Below are 12,952 nucleotides of genomic sequence, written 5' to 3' on the forward strand. Positions count from 1 at the left end.
ACTGATGAGTCTGTAATGGACAGTTAGTGAAGACACCAGTAGTAATGGACATCCATATAGTTGATCTAAAGATGTTAGTGAAGCCACCAGAAGACACACCATACCAAACAACAGCTAAGAGGCCATCTTTCAGATCCACAGATATTAGTTTGATTTATTCAAGTGTGGCAGGATTCCCAACCCTGTCAAAACATCACTCCATAGCAGAGGGGACACAGAAGAATCACTGAAAATATTTTTCTGACAGATTATTCCCGCTTCAAGTATGAGACCTCCATGCGTCATCCATGCATCACATTTGCATCCATCCGTAATAGAACATTGGGGTGTAATGCATTCCATAGATAACTTGAACATGCTGGCCAAGATGTGGGACACTTGAACATGTCCAACAATAGAATAGGTGGTGAAAATCACTGAAATAGTTGACTGACTTCAACAATGCCATCAAAGGCAATTATGATTATACACTTACCCCAGTATTTGAGTGTTTGTGCCTGATTCATGAGCTTGTGCAGTTGAAGGGCATTTCTTATTTACAATTTTCTTATCAATTCACTGTCTGCCAGCCCACAATACAGCCACCTCCCATGACAGAATGAGTACAACCAATAGACACAGCTACAGGAAACAAATGTTCATTGCGTTGTGCACTAATACACAGTACAGAGACCTGGACATTGCAGCATTGTTTGTCTCTTCATGAGTCCTGAGCTCCCTCTACTGTGGTGCACTGTACTGTCTGCATAGCCTCAAACAAACAGCTCTGTCCTGTCCTTGTCCTGCTTTGCTCTCCTCTCCTGTGAAAACCAGGCTTTGCTTTTCAAGAGGAGAGCCACACAGGCTCTTTTAAAAGCTTAACAGCATTATGTTGGGGACTGCATACCCGGAAATGATGTGGCTTCTTGCTTTACAAAGAGGATTGTCAGAAACCTAAAATAAAATATATTCCATTCAGGGACTTCTTATGTCTACACTGAGAGTACAATTTTTTTATTTCACCTTTATTTAACCAGGTAGGCCATTTGAGAACAAGTTCTCTTTTACAACTGTGACCTGGCCAAGATAAAGCAAAGCAGTGCGACCCAAACAACAACACAAAGTTACACATGGAATAAACAAACATGCAGTCAATAATACAATAGAAAAGGTCTATATACAGTGTGTGCAAATTAGGTAGGATAAGGGAGGTAAAGCAATAAATAGGCCATAGTGGCGAAATAATGACAATATAGCAATTAAACACTGGAGTGATAGATGTGCAGAAGATGAGTGTGCAAGTAGAGATACTGGGGTGCAAAGGAGCAAAATAAATAAAATAAATAACAGTATGGGGATGAGATAGTTGGATGGGGTATTTACAGATGATGTACAGGTGCAGTGATCTGTGAGCTGCTCTGACAGCTGGTGCTTAAAATTAGTGAGGGAGATATGAGTCTCCAGCTTCAGTGATGTTTGCAGTTCATTCCAGTCATTGGCAGCAGTGAACTGGAAGGAAAGGCAGCCAAAGGAGGAATTGGCTTTGGGGATGACCAGTCAGATATACCTGCTGGAGCGCGTGCTACGGGTAGGTGCTACAAATCATTCAGAACACCTGCTCTTTCCATGACATAGAAGACCAGGTGAATCCAGGTGAAAGCTATGATCCCTTATTGATGTTACTTGTTAAATCCACTTCAATCAGTGTAGATGAAGGGGAGGAAACAGGTTAATTTTAATGAAAGATTTTTAAGCCTTAAGACAGTTGAGACATGGATTGTGTATGTGTGCCATACAGAGGGTGAATGGGCAAGGCAAAATATTTCAGTGCCTTTGAATGGTGTATGATGGTTTGTACCTTGCCCACCGGTTTGAGTGTGTTAAAAACTGGGTTTTTAACTGCTGCTGAGTTTTTCAGCACTCAACAGTTTCCCGTGTATCAACAATGGTACATCACCCAAAGGACATCCAGACATCTTGACACAACTGTGGGAAGTAATGGAGTCAAGATGGGCCAGCAACCCTGTGGAACGCTTTCGACACCTTGTAGAGTCCATTCCCCGACGAATTGAGGCTGTTCTGAGGACAAAAAGGGGATGCAACTCAATATTAGGAAGGTGATCCTAATGTTTAACACACTCAGTGTATATTTCCAGACACTATATCATAATTCAAATATAAACAACTGCATTGACTGCATTGCTCCTAGGTTTGAGGGAGGGAGGGAGAAACGGGATACATCTTTTATACTTTATGTTGCTAGGAAACACAAGGCTTGCTTCATGAATACCTCCACCGTGACACAGTGAATGCAGAACTCAAAGCTCTTAATGTCTTGACAGTTCACTGATTGGTTTAAAGCCTTGTGTTGAGGTTAATGCGGTTCGTACAGAGAAACATGCCCAGCTACAACGATATGCACACTGTTAAGCGCGGAAAACACATCCCACTCAATCTTTCCGAAATTGTATAATTATCCCGCAACGATTAGGGAAGAGGAAACTGATGTAAATATCTGTTAATTATGATGAACCGAATTGCAATTCTGGTTTATTTGAATCTATGTTAATTCATTCAACTCTATTGTACTTGTTTCCCTCCTTGCTTTTGTATCCATTATCGGCTGAGATGTAGCCATATCTAACTGGTCGTCTCATCTCCAAGGTTACCCATCCGAGGTTACCCATCCGGTTACCCATCCGAGTGTCTGAATAACAGAAGATTCCTTAGGTGTCCACTTAACATTGTGTTTAAATGAGCCCAAGGGAGAGAAGGCAGAAATGTGGACAGACTCTGGTAGCATGTTCCCCACAGGGAGGCAAGCCAGGAGTAAGGAGGTGGGTGATGGCTTTACCATGAAAGTAGGCCAACGTGACCGGGACTGCACCACAGCTGTATCCGTTTACTGCCAAGGCATTTGCTTAATTTCACAGCCCTATTCAATCATACTTACCTGGTTTTCACTTGGACATGATGTGCTAACTATCGGGACTTCCTGGTATTTCAACTTACTCAATACAGCTGCTGCTAGCTACAGTGAAACATGATCCGGTTTGTGGTGTGGGTTTTAATGAAATAATGAAAACAAAAAGTAGACAAAAATAAATGGTAAATTGCAGGTGTGCAACTTTGGTTGTAGAAGTGGGGGGGGGACAATTTATTTTGTATCCAGTCAGATAAACACACCAAACAGCCTACCTGGCCGTTCGGAGGCGTCCGGGGGACAAAAATGCAATTTCAGAATGTGGGGCAGGGGACATGTCCCCATCCCCAGTGAAAGTTGCATACCTGGTAAACTGACAGTCCATCCAAACCTGGCAAAGAAGGAAGTTCTGAGCTGCATTGGTTTCCTCGTGATCCTTGGGTAGCCTACATTCTCTCTCTCTCCCTCATATCCTCGTATCCCAAGTCTGGAACAGACATCTGTCTGAAGGTAGTCCCCTTAACCAGCATGTGATATCTGGCTGGCTGCACCTCTCAGCCATAACTTCTCAGCACTGGCCAAGGAGTCAGCCCAGATCATGTGAAACCACTGGTGAAAGCAGAATAAATGGGGTCCCAGAAGGGACAGGGAGGGGACAGTCCTCTAATCTGAGTTTGTCATCACTGTCTAATTAGCGGGAGACAGGTTTACAAATTACATATGCCAACGATGTGGATCCCTGCTTTGTAACTTTAAGTAGATTAATGAGTCAATGGTCTTGTGTTGATTTGCTTTGAGTCATGTCATTCCCAATACAAAATAACCAGGAAGAGCATTGTAATTTAAATTGTGTATTTCTACAACATATGGAGAGGTTTATGAGAGGTCTATAGAGAGATTTATGGAGAGGTCTATGGAGAGGTCTATGGAGAGGTCTATAGAGAGGTCTATAGAGAGGTCTATGGCGAAATCTATGTAGAGGTCTCTGGAGAGGTCTATGGAGAGGTCTATGGAGAGATCTATAGAGAGGCCTATGGAGAGTCTATGGAAAAATCTATAGAGAGATCTATGGAGAGGTTGATGGAGAGATCTTTGGAGAGGTCTCATTAAATATCTGGTAGTCAATCGTGAGACAGATACAGTATGGCTTGCATTTTGAATGGCTTGCATCTAAATGGCTTGCATTTAGAACAGTGATTTAAGGACTTAAGATACTTCTCCAAGAAATGAGTGCCCTTGTTTCTTGACTAAGAATGTATGCTCTACTAAATTCTGTCTTGCGATTGACTAAGTCCCTTGAATCCAATGAGCACCCTCCTGATGCTTTTTGAAACTCAGACATGGCAGGACTCTCATTTCCTTTGTTATCTGGAGGGTGGTATCGTAGCAACATTTGACAATGGCTTCCTGGATTTTCAACATTTCACATAAACCTTCAAACAGATAAATTGATTTGAGGGGAGAGAAAAATCCCATTATAATCCAAAGTGGGTTTTGATTAAGACGTACAGTAGGTGTTCTTCTGACTTTAGTGTTTATGACATCCTATATATGCTGCACCCACAATCCATACTAATTCAGTACCAATAAGATAATGAAATTCATATGACCTCATATCTCGTAATGTTCAAAACAATTCCCATTTGGTGTTGAATATGCTTTGAGCATGTACAGAAGACTCCAGGTTTTTTCTCCTCCCACCCACAGCTCCCATCATGTGGCACATGCGTGTGGAAAATGTAATATATGAGTTCACTCCTGGCCAGTATCAAGTACCCTTTGTGGAATGGCCCAGTGTTCCATGCAACTCTGCAGCAAAGCACAGCTTCCAACCCCCCTATCCTAATAGCCCACAGGTGTTCGGCTAATTTGATGCCTAGAAGCTATTTGGAGCTTCATCCTGCTGATTTTGTGTTTGAAACAATTGTGATCTCCTACAGCTCACAAATAATTTTCCATTCCTTCCTTGGACATAGATTTTTGAACATTATTAATTTGTAAACAGAGGGAGGTTAACTGCAGCTAGAATCAAATGAAGAGTACAATGCATACTGTTAATTTCATTCTGAGCATGTGTGACTATGAACTAATGATGTACAATCAGGAAGATATTTGGACTTTCCATTGATATCACAATTCACTCAGAAAACCTTCATTTGGCAGGATCCTGGAAGTCTAGACTACATAAAGTACAAGAAGACTGCATCTTTTATATTTTCAATCTAATGCACTAAAAACAGTGATGATTATATAAGGGATATTATTACACCTGTTAGTTCTTCAGAGTCTCTGTAGTGGTTGCGATGCATCCCCTGATTAGATTCTATAACTGTTGCATGCAGTGGCATCGTGGCGTCATATGTTACAGGGACACCATAGCTGTATCTCATGGGTTAAAAGAACAAAACAAAAGAAATAGAAATAAACCTGGCTAAAAGAACACATTGGTTTCTCTTCAATCAACATGATGCAGTAGCCTGGTATCAACTGATACGGATGCAGTGCAAGTAGATGGCATCTCATTTCATGATAAACTCATATTCCATTTGAGAGGAGAGTGCATTTAGAGTGAAAGCATTTGGCTATGCTTCCCACATATTCCATGAATCAAAATTGTAGCATTACCATCAATTTCATGGTTATCTGTCAAAAAAACAGTCATGTTCAGGAGGAAAGAGCTCTTGTTTGATGTCGAATGTGTTAAATTATCTATTGACAGCTTAAAGTAAAGGGATTTTTCTTTATAGAAGTAACACTTTAGGAGGTGAATAAGTTTGCTTTAGCTGGAGGGGTTTAAAATAAGTACAGTGTCACTGTTCACTCCATGTGACAGCGAGAGGGAGCCTAGAGGGATTACTAAATTAAAATCTAATCACCTAATGTCTTACTTCTCAACCTCCAGGAAGAACTTGGCTTGTCCATGTCAGCTATCTCTCGACATTGCTGCTGGCACGGGATAGAAACTTGACTGAGAAACATGTCTGAAGTATATTAGTGAGTTGACAAGTCTTAAATAATTTCTGAAATATCTGGAGAGAGCAATCTGTAAACCATGTCATTGTAAAATGTTTAAAAAAAATGTTTTCCCCTTTTTAATTTTTTTGCTGTGTTTTGACTTTATGCTGTAATATACTGAAAGAAGTCCAGCATAGCAGCAACAGGATGAATGGTTGTTATGATGAGAGGTGATGGATTACACACACATATTTGGTTTTCACTCCATATTGCCTTGTCCAAGGTCTGAAACAGCCCAGGCGGCAGCAAAAACATTAAATGAGTACACAATCCCATTTCAAGCAAGCCTTAAATTGAACAAGCATTTTTTTCACACTTTGCTTCCAAAACTACAATTTATTTCTTAATCTGGCAATCCGTCATCTTTTGTACAAAGGGTGGGTCTAATCCTGAATGCTGATTGGTTAAAAACTGGCAAGGGCCTGTGAATAGCCCACCGATGATCTGGACAAGGTAAATACAGACACTGGATCAAACCTTTCAAGTTTGACGGTTTACTGTCCACGAAATGTGTGATAATGTTATATTTTATTTGCTCTTGAGCAATTGCAACTTAATCAATATTTTGAGAGGATATGGACAGAAGATTTCAATCAGACTTTAAAGTTTTTTTTTTATACAGTACATGCTCAAAGAAATATCAAAACAATAAGTGAAAATTCAAGCCTAATATATTCAAGACTCTATAGTACATTTGAAGATATTGCTGTGAAAGGGCCTTTGCCGTTGACTTGGATGATATACTTTAAACAACTGTGGCTTGGAAAAAAAACTCACAAGGAAAATGTCACGCCCTGATCTGTTTCACCTGTTCCTGTAATTGCATCCACCCCCTCCAGGTGTCACTTATTTTCCCCAGTGTATTTATCCCTGTTTCCTGTCTCTCTGTGCCAGTTCGTCTTGTATGTTTAGTCAAGTCAAGTAGCGTGTTTTTCCCATACGCCTTTTGCTAGTCTCCTTTTTCTAGTCCTCCCGGTTTTGACCCCTGCCTGTTTCTGGACACCGTACCCGCCTGCCTGACCATTCTGCCTGCCTTGACCACGAGCCTGTCTGCCACTCTGTACCTCCTGGACTCTGATCTGGTTTTGACCTTTTTGCCTGTCCACGACCATTCTCTTGCCTACCCCTTTGGATTATTAAACATTGTAAGACTCCAACCATCTGCCTCCTGTGTTTGCATCTGGGTCTCGCATTGTGCATTGATAGAAAAACACTTAGACAAATCTCCTATCTTTTCGCTTAGGCTAGGAAAAAACCTTGAAAGAAAAAACTCTGACAAATCTCATGCATTGATGGTGGCGCCGGAGAGTAGGACTGCCGTCTTATCGGCTCTCAACTGATCATGCTATTTTGTTTGTTTTTTCGCTTTGTTCGTAACTCGTTTTGTACATAATGTTGCTACTACTGTCTCTTATGATGGAAAAGAGCTTCTGGACATCAGAACTGGGATTACTCACCTCAAATTGGATGAGGAGTTCTTCTTCAATGAGTCGGACGCGAGTAATATACTGCACACACCCGACCAGGCCCCGATACCTGTGATTCGCTGAAGAATGAAACTTAGATTTCGAGGCAAAAGATCCGGGTGCCTTGCGAGGATCAGGCAATGAGTGGCTAATCTGCCCTTGCCTTCCGTTCTGTTAGCTAATGTTCAATCGCTGGATAATAAATGGGATGAACTGAAAGCAAGTGTATCCTACCAAAGGGACATTAAAAATTGTAATATATTATGTTTTACAGAGTTGTGGCTGAACGATGGCATTACCAACATACAGGTGGCAGGTTATACACTATCGGCAAGACAGAACAGTAGCCTCTGGTAAGACACAGGGCGGGGGCCTATGCATTTATGTAAACAACAGCTTGTGCACGATTTTGTTAAGGAAGTCTCCAAGTTTTGTTCGCCTGAGGTAGAGTATCTCATGATAAGCTGTAGACCACACTATTTACCTAGAGTTTTCAGCTGTATCTTTAGTAGCTGTCTACATACCACCATAGAGCGAAGTTGGCACTAAAACCGCACTCAATGAGCTGTATTCCACCAATAAGCAAACAGAAAAACGCTCACCCAGAGGCGGCGATCCTGGTGGCCGGTGACTTTAATGCACGCAAACTTAAATCAGATTTACCAAATTACTGTCAGCATGTTAAATGTGCAACCAGAGGGAAAAAAATTCTAGACCACCTTTACATCCCACACAGAGACGCGTACAAAGCTCTCCCTCGCCCTGCAATTGCCAAATCTGACCATAACTCTATCCTCCTGATTCCTGCTTACAAGCAAAAATTAAAGCAGGAAGCACCAGTGACTTGGTCTATAAAAAAGTGGTAAGATGAAGCAGATGCTAAACTACAAGACGGTTTTGCTAGCACAGACTGGAATATGTTCCAGGATTCTTCCAATGGTATTGAGGAGTACACCACATCAGTAACTGGCTTTATCAATAAGTGCATCAAGGATGTCGTCCCAACAGTGACTGTTCGTACATACCCCAACCAGAAGCCATGGATTACAGGGAACATTCGCACTGAGTTAATGGGTAGTAGAGCTGCCGCTTCAAGGAGAGGGACTCTAACCCAGAAGCTTATAAGAAATCCCGCTATGCCTTCCGACGAACCATCAAACAGGCAAAGCATCAATGCAGGACTAAGATCGAATTGTACTACACTGGCTCCGACGCTCGTCGGATGTAGCAGGGCTTGCAAACTATTACAGACTTCAAAGGAAAGCACAACCGAGAGCTGCCAGTGACACGAGCCTAACAGGCAAAATAACTTCTATGCTCGCTTCGAGGCAAGTAACACTGAAACATGCATGAGAGCATCAGCTGGTCCAGATGACAGTGTGATCACATTTACATTACATTTAAGTCATTTAGCAGACGCTCTTATCCAGAGCGACTTACAAATTGGTGCATTCACCTTATGATATCCAGTGGAACAACCACTTTACAATAGTGCATCTAAATCTTTTAGGCGGGGGGGATTAGAAGGATTACTTTATCCTATCCTAGGTATTCCTTAAAGAGGTGGGGTTTCAGGTGTCTCCGGAACGCTCTCTGCAGCCGATGTGAGTAAGAAGTTTAAAGAGGTCAACATTCACAAGACGGATTACCAGGACGTGTACTCAGAGCTTGCGCTGACCAACTGGCAAGTGTCTTCACTGATATTTTCAACCTCTTACTGTCTGAGTCTGTAATACCAACATGTTTCTAGCAGACCACCACAGTCCCTGTGCCCAATAACACTAAGGTAACCTGCCTAAATGACTACCGACCCGTAGCACTCACGTCTGTAGCCATGGAATGCTTTGAAAGGCTGGTCAAGGCTCACATCAACGCCATTATCCCAGAAACCCTAGACCCACTCCAATTTGCATACCACACCAACAGATCCACAGATGATGCAATCTCTATTGCACTCCACAATACCCTTTCCCACCTGGACAAAGGGAACACCTATGTGAGAATGCTATTCATTGACTACAGCTCAGCGTTCAACACCATAGTGCATCACTAAGCTAAGGACCTGGGACTGAACACCTCCCTCTGCAACTGGATCCTAGACTTTCTGACAGGCAGCCCCCAGGTGGTAAGGGTAGGTAACAAGACATCTACCTCGCTGATTCTCAACACGGGGGCCACTCAGGGGTGCGTGCTCAGCCCCCTCCTGTACTCCCTATTCACTCATGACTGCACGGCCAGGCACGACTCCAACACCATCATTAAGTTTGCTGATGACAGAACAGTGGAAGGCCTGATCACCAACAACAAAGAGACAGCCGATCTGGAAGAGGTCAGAGACCTGACCGTGTAGTGCAAGGACAACAACCTCTCCCTCAACATGATCAAGACAAAGGAGATGATTGTGGACTACAGGAAAAGGAGGACTGAGCACGCCCCCATTCCCATCGACATGCTGTAGTGGAGCAGGTTGAGAGCTTCAAGTACCTTGGTGTCCACATCACCAACAAACTAACATGGTCCAAGCACATCTAGACAGTCGTGAAGAGGGCACAAAAAAACCTATTGGGCCCGTTGGGCCAGTAAGCGAAAGGTTGCTGGATCGAATCCCCGAGCTGACAAGGTAAACATCTGTCGTTCTGCCCCTGAACAAGGTAGTTAACCCACTGTTCCCCTGTAGTCTGTCATTGTACATTAGAATTCTGAACTGACTTGCCTAGTTAAATAAATGTTACATTTAACATAACAGCAAGGCAACAGACCACAGATACAACATGGTCAATGCAGGAAACCCTACTATTGTCTACACACCACGCAGTAAGACTATTTCTTGGTTAAGGCTGACAATGTAAGCCTTATTTCCAGCAATACATTTATCTGCAGGATGAGATCCATTGCTCCTCCATCACTGCTTACGCTTCTGACGTATGGACTTGACAGGTCAAACATCAAAAGAGCATTCCCCATCACCCTTCTTCCTATTGCCATTTTATTCATGCCGATCAGAGGGAGCCTGACAGCAGGAGGATCTCAAGAGGCCATTACTATGTGACATATTAGACAGCTCATCTGCCTGCACTGGATGGATGGAATTCTGTGAACCTCCAGCAATGCCTAAGATGGGCACTTTCAGCATGTTAGCCTAAATTATTACCATAATTTCCTTCAGGCAAAGGGTAAGGTCGCAGCATGGCTGGTGCTAAGTGACGGTCATAAAGCCAAAAGTAATGATTGTAAAGCCATTATGGAAGACGATGATTAGCCGGGATGCCATATTTCATTTACACCTTGATCACATTTTTTCTGAAGATAAGAGGAAGAAATATGCTCCATGGGCAGAGGACCAGGATGTGACAAGCAGTTGATGATCTTCATCAGATGACACACCTAGGACATTATGTTATACAATACATGCATGTTTTGTTCAATCAAGGTCATATTTATATCAAAAACCAGCTTTTTACATTAGCATGTGATGTTCAGAACTAGCATACCCCCCGCAAACTTCCGGCGAATTTACTAACAATTTACTAAATTACTCACGATAAACGTTCACAAAAAGCATAACAATTATTTTAAGAATTATAGATACAGAACTCCTCTATAAACTCGATATGTCTGATTTTAAAATAGCTTTTTGGTGAAAGCACATTTTGCAATATTCTAAGTAGATAGCCCGGCATCACAGGGCTAGCTATTTAGACACCCAGCAAGTTTAGCCTTCACCAAACTCCGATTTACTATTAGAAAAGTTTTATTACCTTTGGTGTTCTTCGTCAGAATGCACTCCCAGGACTTCTACTTCAATAACAAATGTTGGTTTGGTCCAAAATAATCCATAGTTATGTTCCAACAGCGGCGTTTTGTTCGTGCGTTCAAGACACTATCCGAAGTGTAAATAAGGGTCACGCGCACGGCGCATTTCGTGACAAAAAAATTCTAAATATTTCATTACCGTACTTCGACGCATGTCAACCGCTGTTTAAAATAAATTTTTATGCCATTTTTCTCGTAAAAAAAAGATAATATTTCACGTTACAGCAGAGATCCCCTGTTTTGGATAGAGATGATCAAGCAGGCCAAGAAATGGTCAGAGAGGGCGCTTCCTGTTTGGAATCTTCTCAGGTTTTGGCCTGCCAAATGAGTTCTGTTATACTCACAGACACCATTCAAACAGTTTTAGAAACTTTGGAGTGTTTTCTATCCAAAGCTAATAATTATATGCATATTCTAGTTTCTGGGCAGGAGTAATAATCAGATTAAATCGGGTACGTTTTTTATCCGGCCATGAAAATACTGCCCCTATCCATAACAAGTTAAGCAACAGTAACCATAGAACACTAGCTGCACTGCCACTGCAAGGGAAGGTTGTTGAAAAGGGGTCACATATTGTTTTAGGCCTCTTGGGCGAATGGACCAAAAAGTTATTCCCAGGCCCTGCCAAAGTGAAGTATGACTTCCTCTGGTGAATTACACTGAATAAAAATGTAAATGCAACATGTAAAGAGTTGGTCCCATGTTTCATGAGCTGAAATAAAATATGCCATACATTTTCCATGTGCACAAAAGTTTACTTCTCAAAATGTTTGTGCACACATTTGTTTACATCCCTGTTAGTGAGCATTTCTCATTTGCCTGCATAATCTATGCAACTGACAGGTATGGCATATCAAGAAGATGATTAAACAGCATGATCATTATAGAGGTGCACCTTTTGCTGGGGACAGTAAAAGGCCACTCTGAAATGTGCAGTTCTGTCACACAACACAAAGACACAGATGGAATTGACATGCTGACTGCAGGAATGTTCAACGGAACTGTTGCCAGAGAACTGAATGTTAATTTCTCTACCATAAACCGCCTCCAATGTCGTTTTAGAGAATTTTGCAGTACCTCCAACCGGCCTCACAACCACAGGCCATGTGTAGCCATGCCAGCTCAGGACCTCCACATCCAGCTTCTTCACCTGTGGGATCGTCTGAGAACAGCTACCCAGACAGCTGATGAAACTGTGGGTTTACACAACTGAAGAACTTCTGCACAAACTGTGAGAAACCGTCTCAGGGAAGCTCATCTGCACCTTGTCATCCTCACCAGGGTCTTGACCTGACTGCAGTTCAGCATCGTAACTGACTTCAGTGGGACTTGTTTACGTGCTAATGTGCGTTTTGTTGCTAACCTTACTTTGCTACCTGCCAACTTTATGGATTTTGCTTTTTAATTACATTTATATTTTTGTTTATCCCTCGCTCGACTTTTGTCATTCAACTTTTTCACTCTTTATCTGGACGTGGTTCGTCAGGAACTCCACCAGCCGAAGCTAAGTAGGAACATTAACCTCTCACAGTCCCTGCACCCGAACAATTTTCTCATGGCTTCTGGAAGGAAATGCTTTAGGAATGCGCAACCGGTGTCGCTCATTCAGCGGACAGAAACTTTCAACTGGTTCTCCCCATTTAGCACCGAGTCGGAGTCAGAGACCGAGCCTTCTCTGGTCTCTACTCCGCCCGTTACAGGGTCTGAGACGCCGAAGCCTCCCACCATTATTTCTGACAAATTGAAAACCCTAGTC

The sequence above is a fragment of the Salmo trutta genome, chromosome 14 (assembly GCF_901001165.1).
Source record: "Salmo trutta chromosome 14, fSalTru1.1, whole genome shotgun sequence".
In the NCBI taxonomy this organism is placed as follows: Eukaryota; Metazoa; Chordata; class Actinopteri; order Salmoniformes; family Salmonidae; genus Salmo; species Salmo trutta.